The sequence below is a fragment of the Aptenodytes patagonicus genome, chromosome 1 (genome assembly GCF_965638725.1).
Source record: "Aptenodytes patagonicus chromosome 1, bAptPat1.pri.cur, whole genome shotgun sequence".
In the NCBI taxonomy this organism is placed as follows: Eukaryota; Metazoa; Chordata; class Aves; order Sphenisciformes; family Spheniscidae; genus Aptenodytes; species Aptenodytes patagonicus.
The window spans coordinates 156,636,729-156,650,224 of NC_134949.1; the positions used below are offsets into that span (position 1 = coordinate 156,636,729).

General features: G+C 38.9%; 1 protein-coding gene across 2 annotated transcripts in view; it reads left to right on the forward strand.

Moving 5' to 3' along the window:
- NCK2 (NCK adaptor protein 2) overlaps positions 1 to 13,496 on the forward strand; it is an 87,642-nt gene that overhangs the window by 23,821 nt on the left and 50,325 nt on the right. The window contains exon 2 of one of the 2 annotated variants that reach the window (XM_076360038.1): positions 9,095 to 9,166. The gene's annotated coding sequence lies outside the window, so the exon portion shown is untranslated. The remainder of the gene's footprint in view (positions 1 to 9,094; positions 9,167 to 13,496) is intronic. The other variant, XM_076360046.1, reaches the window with a different exon arrangement.

Here is a 13,496-nt window from a genome sequence, read left to right on the forward strand (position 1 = left end):
CAAGGTAATTGGCTTTGACCTTTTGCCAGATGTCTAACAGTTCTTTTTCTCCTCTCCCTTGTGTCCAGATAAATGTCATGCCTTTAGGTTTTTGTTCCCTTGTTCTGGTTTCAAGTGTGGAGCTGCTTATGTAGCTAATCTGCGCTTAAAATTATTTCCACTTCTAACCTCAGTAGGACTCTCTTTTGGGGTATTCAGACAGAATTGACATAATTGGATTTCTGCCCAGATACTGTATTTAGATAGCTTTGGAGATGTCATTAATTTGACAGCTGCCATAGGAAATCTTTGTTTTGACTATTGTTACAGGGTCTGCAATGTTTCTATTGCATTTTGATTTGTAGTCTGCCACTGAATTGGCATGATTAAAATGGGTAGAATAAGACACCATCAAATGTGTACAAGACATGAAAGGGAGAAAATCAGTGCTGAAAACCTCAGAAGGTAGGCTGTTGCCAAATTTTATTTGGGTATTATGAGATTTTGGAATATCTAGTTATCTTTCAAACAGCAATAATAGCAGTGCCTGCGGCTAGGGCTGCTGTATGCTGTGGTGGAACCAAAGCTGTGTTAACGTTTCTCTTCTTGTTGTCAAACTAAAGCAAAGTTTCTGGGGCAGTTCAGACAAAAACTGCTTCAACAGTTTTTGATTATTAACTTGGAAGAAAAAGCAGGTGTTTTGGGGTACTCTGTGTTCTTAGGAAGTAGCGATCCTAGCAACTCAGGCGTTGGTTCCTTTTCGTGGATCTGAGGAACCTAGTGGTTTTGTTTTGACCTGCACATTGAAGGTGCTGACATTGGGGACTGCCATTCTGCCATGTCCAAAGAGGACGGTCACGGTACCACACATCACTGACTAGCATGTACCACCTACCAAGTCGCGTAGGAATCAAAGCCGCTTCTAAGTTCCAGGTGTTTGTCTTCCACTTACCTTTGGCTCTTAGTTGTGAACCAACCCTTAGTGATGGTAGTTTTGTACTTGAACTGCATGAAGTTTGTTGTTTTTCTTCAGAGGAGACTCAGAAAAACTTTAAATCTGGAATGACAGTTTTTCCCAGCCTTTGATATACAAATATATTGGGACAAAAATGTCTTGCTCCTCCCAAGGAAGATCATTTTCATCAGTGCATTACTGATTTCTAACACCAGGTACTATTTAAGCATATTCTAGTTTCAGTAAGGGATTTTGTGTTGTGGTCTTTGGTTTTTTTGCCCTCCCTCAATTTCACTAATGGGTTCCAGTTTAACGTCTGTTTATGCGAGTTCTGCAGCCCTGTGCTTTTCAACATTGTAAATGAAGTACTGGGTTTGAGTAAATAATAAATCTTTCTACTCTTTCTGCTGGTGGTGGTTGAGAGATATTTCTTCAACTTGCTCCCTCAGCTGAAGTCGTCATAGATTTCTTCACCTGAGGGCCAAGATGCCTGGACTTCCTTCTGCCATCCTTTCAAAGTGAAATGGCTCTCGTTTATGCTGACAGTACTTCAGATGCAGTTTGCCTGAACGGAACAGGGCAGAGCTTGTATACTCTTCAGAATAAGATACTCTACTTGGACAGTAATGCCTACAGCATCCTTATATACCCGGTGGCTGTGCACCTGGAGGAAGGGTAAAACCCAAACAGGCTGAGGCACAGGGAGTGATTGCTGCAGCTGTTGATGACAGCTTTTACAGCAGGTGGGGAGTGCCCAGACCAGGCCTTGTTCTATCAGCGTAAGGTATTAAGTTGCCACTTTGCAGTTTGAGAGTTATCGAGAAGGTTCTGACAATGTTTTCCTTGAAGATGTCAGTCAGGACCTGCTCTGTGCATTTCCTCCAATTCCCTGTATCTGCCTGGTGGTTTCAAAGACAACCACTGACAACCTGTCCCTCTTAACATCACCTTATCCATGTATTCTAGCACCGTGCCACCGATAGTGGCACTATTATTTCAAATTCAGACAGTGCTGTGTTGAATGTACACATAGGAAAGATTTTCTTTGGACTAAGAAAGAAGGAATAATTTACCAGAACAGGAGCTCTAGTAAGGATTGCAGTCAGCCTTTAACTTTGAATTGCCAGTGGGCTAAGTCTGCCTTACTTGACTCTACTGTATTAGTGATCTGTAGTCTCTCTGTAGCCCCTGTTACAGTCCATTTTCTGTTACATCTCACCCCAAAGCAAATCTTCTCTAACTGTGTAGATGTGAGATTTATTTGCTTATTTTAAACATTAGTCTCCCTAGCCAAGAGTGGTAATCAGGCATCTCTGCCTAGTGTTTCTCTAGTGAGTTAGCGTTGCATCCTTCTGTGGTAGCCAATTCATCGGAATCTGTGGTTTTCACTTCTCCAAAAGGCATCTGTGAATGCCTTTTTCCAGTGGAGGTGTGCATGTTCAGTAATTTACATGTGCAGATTACTAGATTACTGTAAATAATATATTAATGTGCTGTTTGTAGTGTTCTTTCACAGCCCTGAAATCCACAAGTATTGAATTAAAAGCTCTGACTCTACTAGAGAGGTTTGGAAGAACTGGTATGATTTGGTGGGTCGTATGTCTTCATGTAAAGCATTTTAATGGCAAAGATGCAATAGGAAAAACAGATTTGTGAAGGAGCTGCTTGGGCTGATGGGTTGTTAACCACTCAGGTCCTCAAAGATGCTGAGCTGATTTTACTTAATGGAAAAAACTGTCCTCGTGCAGTTTTTACAAACAAAAAATTAAAGTATCAATCAGAAAAACGCTGAAGTTTCACTGGCACTAATTATTAAACTATATGTACAAAATACTAATTTCTAGAGTGCTGAAGAAGGTTATCTAACTATAAATGCTAAGATGTTTCTAAAAATAAAATCTGTAATTTGAATAATAAGGTATCCTATTAAGGAAATGAAAATAGTTCCCGTGCTCGAACCGTGGCCTGAGAAACTTGCTTAGTTAAGCACTAACTGAGGTTGAAGTCTAATCCTTTCCTTTCCTTAAAGATACTGTGAGACAAAGTTTAAGAACAGCCTTGGTACCTATAGTTCCATTTCTGCTTATCTATCTGCAATTATAATCGGTAATTCAGGTGTCTCAGCATACATTTGTAAGGGTTTTTGAGGTGCTTAGATCTGTCCTAAGCATAAATCAAGACCTTTGTTGCTTCTCCTATGTGGGCTTTAGGGATATTTATACATGTGCTTACATAGCCAGCTTGTAAACCCTTAAATAAGGAAAATTAGAAAGGTTGTGAGTTCCTATTCTTTATTGTAAATAGAAAAGAAAAAATAGGGGAATTGAGGTAAAATGGAGTTTGAATACTTCACCTTTCACGGATGGCTCTTGAAAAAGGAATGCTTAAAAAACCTGGGGCTACTTTGGTGGCACGGTACCTTTGTTGTGAGCCTCCTTCAGCTTGCAGAGAGTGACTGGACAGGGCTTGCATTTATTTTGATGCTTGATTATCAGTCTGAAAGACAGGTGTTTGGGGTTTCTTGTCAGTCATGGTTTTTTTGTTTGTTTTTGAGACTGATATTACATGTCCTCTCAAAGAGTTTGTAGCCTTGCTGGGGGGAGCTTCCTGGCCTCCCACTCATGATTTCTCCACTCTGCTTTGTGGGTTTTTTCTTTCTTTCATGCAGGGACCGCCCTGGAAGTTTGCAGCTCAGCATAATCAAATTTGAATTAGGTCAATATCAGTAAGTATCAAGATGGAAAATCCCGCTTAAGCCAGGAATTAAAAAAATTGCATATTACACTGAGTTTAGGTAGTAATTTGGTATCAGTATTAGGTTTTTTAATAGCTCAGACTTTTGGAGGAAACTTCTAGCTGAGAGAATGTAAGCAGCATGTGATTCCTCTTAATAAAATAATGTGACTCTATACAATATATATTGTAGAATTCTTAGAAGATGCAGTCACTAATGGATGTAACCCTCCTTGTTTCTTTCCAGTTTAAAAAGATGCTAGTCATGCTTGTATTTGGATTGCAACTACAGAGGAAGCTGGCAATGGAAGTTGGGTTTTGAAATACAGTATTTATTTTAAACGTTGATATTATTTAGACAATCAACTACTTGTGTTTCATGAGTAGATTGGGAGTTGGTGGTTGTGCAAGTAGACGTAAAAAATGTTCTTGTTTTTTGAAAACGTATCATGTATACACCAGAGTCTGCAGAGGATATGCATTTGACTGCAGGAGTTAAATGAGAATATAGGTCAGCATAGCCTCTTTGATTGTGTGTGGTTAAAGCATGAGCCATTGCATGCTTTCTCTAGCTGTGTTCCTCTCCCTACCCCACCCCCAAGGATATGTTTATTTTTTTAAAAAAAAAAAAAAAGGTTGTTTGAGTGACCAATGATACATGTCTAATCGCTTCCTCTTTGATACAGACGGCACGGCCGGGAGTTTACTGCAGCTCTTGCATGCCAGATAGGAGCACAGAGAAGATACACAACCTCCTGCCTGTGCCCTGTTCAGAAGAGACCCGAATTTCTTAGGCTAACCCTTACAGCCTCCGGTGATGGCTCCAAACCTGGACTGCTTAAAAGAGCCCATTTAAACACAGAAGTTTGTCTTTGCTTCAAGGGCTAGTCTCATTTTCACAGCTGGCATACAGGCTTAAATCTTTTCCAGCTTTTTAAGTATCTGGCAGTCTTTTCTGCATGCAAGGCAGTGAACCTGTTCTTGTGCCCCGTTTCACTTGCTTCCCTGCCGTTAAGGAACCGCAATCTTAAGAGGAGAAAAGCTTAGTTGTGTAGAGTATATAGCATGAAAGGATTTTAATTTTTTTGTTTGTTTTCAGAATGTTGTATACATTGTAATGCAATGTTGCAATTTGCTGCCTTTTTGAAACCTTAAATACCATGTGAATCTAGTCTTGCTTTCTGTTTTCTCCCTGTGTTTCATACTTAGTTTTAAAATGTAGTGTTCAATGAATGCCTTGACTTATCTGAGTTAAAGAGTAGTTGCATATTTTAACGTTACCATTTTCTTAGCTTTAGGAGAAGGTAATATTAAGTGAGTTTTGTGAGGATATATATGACTAGGAGGTTAAAATACTAAGCATGTACTAGAGTCTTGAATAAACTTGGTGGGTTTCTTTTCCCTTTAAGCAAATTCAGTCATTGAGCTTTTGAGTGCTTAGGCTGATCTGTCTGCTGCTCCATGGAACTGGATTGTGCTTGCCCAATTGTCTGCATAGTTAAAATATTTTGACCATAGTCTATTTTGATGTAACGTCATTTGAAATATCTGCCTAATGGAGAAGTCTTAATGGAATGCTTTAATAGCCCAGAGTGGTTACCTGCAATTGCTCCAGCGTATTTCAGTCAATTACAAAGGAAGGCAATATTTAATATTGGAGTGGAGCTAGATGGTGTAATGAAATGGCAGATTGCCAGCTTGATCTTCTCCACAGGAGAATCTGTATTAATGTGATGCTTTTCATTTGTTCTCCAGAAGGTCACCAGTAATACGTCAGTTGTTGAATTTTTTCATAGTTATCAGAGTCACTTGAATGCCTTACCATTGGAGTTAAAATTCCCACTCTGTGCAGTACAGGTTTATGGTCAGGTCATTCTTGTGTATTAGCATATTAAGTATCAAAGAGATTATTTTAGCTATTTCATGTCAGAATTTAAATAGGAGGTGGTCGGGTATTGGGAAGAGAGCCTGAGAGAATTGTCATTGAAATAGTCATTGTAAGGCTGAATCTGGATTTTAGCCATGGGGATAAAGAAAATGGGGCACATTAGAGCTATTAGTGAAAGGAAAGGTTAATAACTTTGGATGTTACTTGTAATATAATCATTACAAGAGCACTAATCTTAACGTTGTAATCTTTAAAGATTACACAGTTAAATATAAGGTTCTTATTAGATGTTACTGATATTTATTTTCTGGTGCTTGTTTGCAAGCATTAAGTTCAAACTTTTATTTCTGACTATTCAAAAGTGCTTTTTACTGTGGGACTTGTATAGTCCTTGTGTTCTGAGGACCTTGGTCTAGAAAACAAACAAGAGTGAGGTTGCTGTTCAAATGTAGACAAATTTGTCTTTCTACCTTGCATGTTTGTAATCACGTGTTCATCCAATTCCTATACTCTGCCATTCCTGCTCCTTGTTGTCTTCTGTTCCTCTGCTCCGGGCCTCACGGTAAGCGTAGGATATGAAGGCAGTCATGAGTGGTAAGGAACCACGGCATTTTGCATGCAGCAGGGCTGACATTACGGCAGTAGTATTGCTATTAGGATTGAGATGTGACAAATGGATGTCACACGGGATGGTACGGAAGTGATGGGCACTGGTGATACCATGGGACACGACTGCCCAGCTCTGTGCCTCTGTTTGCCTTGCTGCCTTTCGAAAAAGTTGTTGACTTCATTTCCCAAGTTTTCTAATGTTGTGCCAGTTTGTCTTTTGGATGGACAGTAACCGTTTGCCATGTGTGCTCCAAGGCTTTTGAAGGTTGATGGATATGATTTTGTACTCTCAAAGTTTAACTATTCATTCCCCAGCCTGGCTTTGCTATCAAATACAGCTGTCTAGAGTCCTGGCTGGTAGGACGCAGCAGCAGAACCAGAAGACACCACCTATGGTGCAGATCCTCTGCCTGGGGGCAGATAGTCCCAAACCCTAACCACTGTTTCCATTTACTGTTCTTTGAGAAGAAAGACCTTGAACTTCTATATCTGAAAGATTGTTTCAAGGAACATATTTAAAGTATCAGCGAAGTATTTGCGGTCTGGGTTTCCATCCTGAGTTTGAGTCACTCTGCAAGTCACAACGTTGCAGGCAAAGCTTTGGGCTGTGGGGGTGTGTGATGGAAATTGGTTGCTCTTCTGGGGAAGTGACTCTTAGTGTGACTCGTAGCAGAAAACTCCCTCTGGCTTTTCCATAGCAAAGTGAAGATTTTTACCAGGAGAAAAATAGAAAAGGAGGTCACAATGCAATGGAATTGAGCCCAGAGAAGACAGAGACTAGTCTGCATCTTGCACTCGTGAGTCTGTTAGATTAACAGAGTTTTATTTCAATCAAAGTGTTGGTAGGAATGAGGTTTTCTTGGGCATCTTCTTCCTTTGACTCTTTGCACTATCACCATTAACATTCTGAGCTACTTTTAATGTATGTTAATTGAGCTGCGAAAATAAAACCATTCTTGCTGTACAGAAGGAAGTTAGCATTGTTGTATTGAGATAAATACGACTCGTTCTTTTCTTATGTGTTTAGATGGAATTTGGACTCTTATTTTCCCCAACTGTACTTGCTCTCCAGTTGACTAATAAATATAAGGTTAGTTTTTCAGGTATTGATGATTAACAGTACTGTTTTTCAGCTCACTTTCAAACACAAGTTCTATATGCAGATGTGCTTTTGTGAAGGTGGAAGCAATAATTGAGAGAAGTGTTGGTTTTTTCTTTAAGGAACAAAACAAAAAACCCCAAACAAAATCAGAAGCTTGGTACAGTACTTCAGTGATGGATGGTAATGGGCAGTAGATGATTTATGAGGTAGGAAGGGGAAAGATAGTACTGTTCAGAAGATCTCGTAACAAAAAATTAAGTGACTTTTATTTTCTCACTTTTTTCCCCTTAATATTAAAAATGTTCTTGCATTATTGACAGGAGAAAAACATGTACTACAAAACATTCAGACAGTAGGAAAATAGATCTGCCCTGCCTCAGGGTTTTAATGTTGCTTCATTTATTAAAGTATCTTTCCCATTTACGTGATATCTGCCCTGTAATTTGAAACGTAGAGCAGTTTTCAGTGAGAACACAGTTAAGGTCTGTAACTGGGTAGGAAAATTGATATAGCAAAGTGTGGTTGCCCACGGTCTGTGTCTGCAGAAAGCTCAAAACCCGGGTCGGGCGGTGGGGCAGCAGGCGTTGCAGCCAGCAGACTGGCAGAGGAGAAGGGGGTAGGTCACCCTCCAGTCCCGTCTGCTCTCTGCTGTCACAGGCATATCTTCATTTAGGTGCTGAAATGGATCAGGAGGCTCTTCTGTTTGAATAACACTTCCCCATGATTTGCCCTCCTCTGTTTTTTTTCCCTTGTGTGTTTTTCGGGAGGGCTAGCAATGCTCTGGCTCCCTTTGCAGCTGCTGGGGAGCAAGGGGTGAGCCGCTGGGGAGCTGAGGGGCAGGGACTCTCTCATGCTCTACCCCCTAATGATATGTTTATGCTTAAATGTTTGTCAAACTGTGGTTTTAGTAGTTCTCTTACTCCACTTATTAATGGGTGGAAGTCTAAATCTCACTTTTAAACATCTGTGTAAGGTATTTATAATACCTTTGTCAATACTTTTTTTTTTTCCCCTCCCCCCTTCATTGTGATGCACGGGATCATTGGATGAATTGCTCTTTTTAATTGAATTTCTTCATAGGATGCTTTTGTAGAGTGGCAACTGGTTGGAATCTGTTCAGAGAAGACTTTGAACAGAAACATTTGTTCATGAGTGGCCTCAGGTTGAGTAGGAGTTGTAATATATCATCCTTATGAGCTAGGGGCTGCAGCGCAGGAAGACGCTCAGAATTTTTTCCTTCTCTTTGAGTTGGATCTTCATGGGTTTACACTGCCTGAATTTATCAGACATCCTGTGGAGTTAGAAGCATCATTAAAAACCAGAAACAAATATTTAAATACTCTGAAGTCTCTTCTGAAAGGTTACTTTTGTGGCTAGAAATACTTAACGGAACAATGGAGGTCGGGAGGGACCTCTGGCGGCTTGTGCTGTCCGGCTCCCGGCAGGGCTAAGGCTGCAGCTGGGGCCATGTCCAGGAGAATTCGAGACTCTTCCAGGAGGAAGGTCCATCACTTCTCAGGGAGCATGTGGCTGTGCTTAGCCACCCTCATGGCTTCTTTACATCCAGCCAGAATTTCCCTTTACGGACTTCTCCAGCCCTATGACCAACTTCACCGCCTCTGTCAGAGCTCACTCTTGTTGGGTCAGTATCTCTTGTGCCAGAGGGCCCCAAACCACACGCCGTAGTAATCCAGCTGGATTACACATCCAAATGTGTGTGAGTGCCTCCTGGGTGGAAATAGGCATGTCCCACAAAACTGCTGGCTATGCTTTTGCTGATGTACCTCAGTTTTCCACATGTAACAGCATGTGTTGTTTGTTGTTTCAGATAGTGCTGTACATAACTTTGTTGGAGAGTCCTGCCTTTCACTGCCTGGATCCTTTTAACAGTGTGCCAAAGGTGAGTGGTTCAAGTTCAGCGGTTATTTTCTTAACTAAAGATAATGAGTGAACTGGATGTATTGCTTGGTTTTTGCTTTTATGTGGTGTACTACTTGTGATTTTTTTTTTTTTTTTAAACTGCTGGATGGATGATTAAATAGCAAGTCTTTTTCCTTCAGTGATCTGAGACAAATCAGTTTTAGCTCTTACTTTCAAAAAAAAGACAAGAAAAAAGGGTAGGCTCAGACTATTAAGCACTAAATATTGCTACCACTATTTTTTGGCTCCTGTCTCCTGTTACCTGCTGCTTTGACTTGTGATGTTTTCCCCTGAAGGTGCTGTAGGCAGGACATGGTGGTGTGGGAGGTATGGAGGAGTAGCGGCGGCCATCCATAGCCTGTGGTGGAGCAGGCTTAAAAGTATTCTTTGATTGAATTCTAGAAACTAAGTAATAGCTTATAAAGTATTGAGAGGAAAGAAGGTTTGTGGGTTTTCTGTGAGAGTAGAACAGAATTGCATTCAGTGTATATATAGAGTATCTTCCTGGGCTGGCTCTGAAGGCCTGAAGTAACTTAATGAAGCTGATGTTTTCCATGCAATTCATTTTGTGGTAGAGTCTGGCTATGTTCTTTCTGTTAATTCATGTACCCTGTTGTCTCTTTCTAGTAACTGTAGTTGATCTCTGTGGCTTAGTAGAGATTTATTAACAGAAACTTTTAATAAAATGAAACCTCATTACAACTGTACCAAAAAATAAAAGCAAAAAGGCAGAACACTGAATGAACTTTCAGCATTGTGGTGGCTGCAGCACGGAGCAGAAGACTGGGAATTTTAGTTTCATTCATTACTTTACCAGGTGGATTTATTATTTCTTACTCAAAGTCTCTGTTTATAAAATAAAAATAATGTTACCTTCTTCAGAAGGAAGTTATGAAGGCTAATTATTGACATTTTTGAGCCTTCAAATGGAAAGCAATGTATGAAGTCCTCGTGCGCCTTGATATTTGTTGTGAGTTCTGTTAAATACTTGTTCAATGAAGTGTTATCAGATGTTGAAATTAGACTTAATTTGTTTAATAAAGTGCAGGTGAACCAGTTAGAATTAAAAACGCAATCCAGTCTTAAGTATAACATCTACATATGCTTTTGCAAATGATTCTATTTCCTTCAAACTGAAAAGGAAATCCCGAAGTACTAGGATAGAAACTCTGAGATGCTACAATTGGCTTTTGTTCTACATTTTCAAATTATCTGATACATGTCTTTAAATATAATGGACAAACTTATAACCCTGGCCTTTCCAACAGACCAGAGCATAGTCTTGAACATTTTGTATTTGTGTTTAAAGGCTAATAGTGAGAAATCTTTTGTAATCGTTTTCTGGAGTAGAAACTCTAGAAAGTTTTCCTTATACTTTTTGTGTGTCATGTTGGTAGCAAAATTAAAATATTCTTGAAAGGGCTGTTAATGTAAAAAGAAAACACACAGTCCTAAAGCCAATGCTTTGTCAAACTGTAGACTTAATCATAGTAAAATTATTCTAATTTTTCTACTAAAATTTCTGCTCAAAAGTAAGCATATTGACTATGGCCCAAATTTTGTATTTATTTCAAATGTGTAATATAAAACTCTTTAGAGTTTTATCTTCGGAATCTCTTTCTTGCCCTTTTTTATAATAGTTTTCAGTTCAATGTTCAGTGAAAAGAATTAAAAAAAAAAAAATCCACTGCTTTGTTCAAGGAAATAGGTATTTGGAATCTGGGTTATGGGTTTAGAGTCATCTTTATTTGTTGGATTTTTTTTCTTCTACCCTTTAAAACAAGAAGAGGGGAGGGGAACCAAATGTGCCCAAAGTGAAGGTGTTTACAGCAGGTGAAGGTTTTATATACTTCCCAAAAAGGCAATAAATACATAATAGCTCACTGAAAGGAGGAGAGGAAGAACTATTTGGACATCGCAGTTGGTGGGGCATGTAGTGGTGTCTCCTTTTAAAGTATGGGTACCCAGAATACTTGCTGTGTCCAATTAGACAACACTTAATTTCAGTAACAAAATTAAATATAACTTCTGTATTAATATTTTATGTCTTTTTCCATCCTTTGTGTGCGTGTTTCTGATGGACTATATTCAACTTGGTAAAGATGTGATTCTGCAAAACATGGAGCATTCTAATGCCTTTCTCGAAAGGAAATGAATGCATAGGTGTAGGTTCAGTAAAGCCTACACTTGAAATGCTTTGTTGAACCAGAACATAGTAAACCTTTTGCCCTTTGAAAAGGAAATGCAATTGGCAACAGAGTAAATATTCACAAACTACACTCAAAATGTTCTTAAGCTTCACCGAACTGTGGACAATAATGTGTCCTTATAGGATTTTGTTGAGTCAGAACTACAGTGTAATTAGTATGTGGTTGTCAAGATCTGCCAGTTCATCTTTTATCTAGCTGGGCAAGCTGGCTTTTTTCAGTTGTTTTTGGTTTTCTATCTCTTTTTTTCTTTTTCTCCCTTAAAAAAAAAAAAAAAAAAAGAGGACTATATGGAAAGCAGCCTTTTTAAAAAAAAAAAATCTGTAATTTCTGCAATTAAATTAGTATGAAGTTACAGGTGAAGTCTGATGTTCTCGCAATTTATTGCAATCATTCAGTTGTTGCAAATCTGAAACTACCCGAAAAGCATTTAACCTATTTTAGAACATCATATTGTATGTAGTTGTATTTTGTACTTTTGAACTTGTTCCTCATTCACTTACAGTCTTTGAATCAAAAAAATAAATTGCATCTTGTATTTTCACAATAGAATGTTTTGAAAAGGGATTGCAGTATTAATATGTGCCTTAGGCAGTTCTTTTTTGTATTTTAGATAAAATCTTCTGGGAAATGTTCTTTAATAGTATAATTTTTTGAGGCTTCATACCCCTTTATGGAATGTACTGTTTGGTTCTTCAGGGATACCTCTGTACACAGAAGGGAGATTGATGAGATCAGAAGCAAACAGGTGTAAGGAGTTACCAGTGTCGTAGTACTCAGCAGATTTGCCAAACTGTGATCAGTTGTCAGTGGCTACAGTACCACAACATTTGGTGGAAAGCCTAGACTGTAGAGGTACTCAGAACAACCGCGACGCAAACGCACTCCTCACGTTGCGAGGCTGGGGACCTGCTCACAGCTTCTGAAAGACTGATCCTCCTCCTCCTCGTTTAAAGAGGAGAACGCACCACAGGCATTTCAACTTGATGGCACTGTCTGCGATGCTGTATCAGAATATTTCTTGGTATTTTTCTGTGGATCAGCATGTTTGTAGTTGTTGGTTTTTGAGGAGTTTGAACTAAGGAAAGCAATACCTATTCTTAGTGTTTCATATGAGTTAGTTATGGGAAATTTTGATTCTGACAGTAATGAAGAGAATGAAAGGTATGTACTGAGTGGATGTCTAGATTCCTTTCCCTTAAAAAAAAAAAAAAAAATCCTGTAATTACATAAATTATCCCACGTGCCTAAAGTGTTGATTTTAATGCAACTTTAGCATTCCTTAAATATATTTACAGACATTTAGTATAATAAATGAATTTATAGAATACTGCCGGTTATGTTATGCTAGTGGCATAATACTTTCTAACCTGTAATTGTGGACAGTAGGGAAGAACACTTTCATCCCACTCCTATACGCCCCATAACCACAGGTATACCCCCCAAAAAAATTGATCGTCCCTGAATTATGTAATTTTAGTACTTTGTCTTTTAGATTTTTTACTACATTTTTTTGTTTCTCTTTGTAGTAATTGTAGTTCTTTGCATGAAAATACAGGCATGCTTTTATTTACTAATAATATCAAAATAGATTATTAAGAATCACTTGTCTATAATTTTTTTCCAGCTTTGATAGCTTCAGGTGCAACTCAGGCTTGTAGATATCAACGGTACCTGTTATGGCCCACAAATGGCCTTTTAACTGCAATCCGTATGGATTCCTCATCTGAGGACACTGTACAGCTTTCATCAATACATGAAAATTGGGTTCAGTAAAAACAAAACGATGACCACGTTTTTCCTGGTGGAAGTAGTTTTGTGGTTTGATAGCTAGTGTGGACTTTGGCTGTCTTCTCATCCAGCATGTCAGTTTTTCTCAGCCAAAAAGCTTTGCTGAGAAGAATCTAGCATGTTGCTCATGAATATAGCTTTGAGTTAAGCTATATATATAAAATAGATATATATGAATAAGCTGAGGTTAAGCTTGTGGCTGAGTATATTTGTGAACTGAGCACAAAACACGCAGTGACCAGCCTTAGTGTCTTGACCAGTCTTCAGAGGAATGCCACTGGCAGAACTGGTTACTGAGCCCCTATTTCTGTG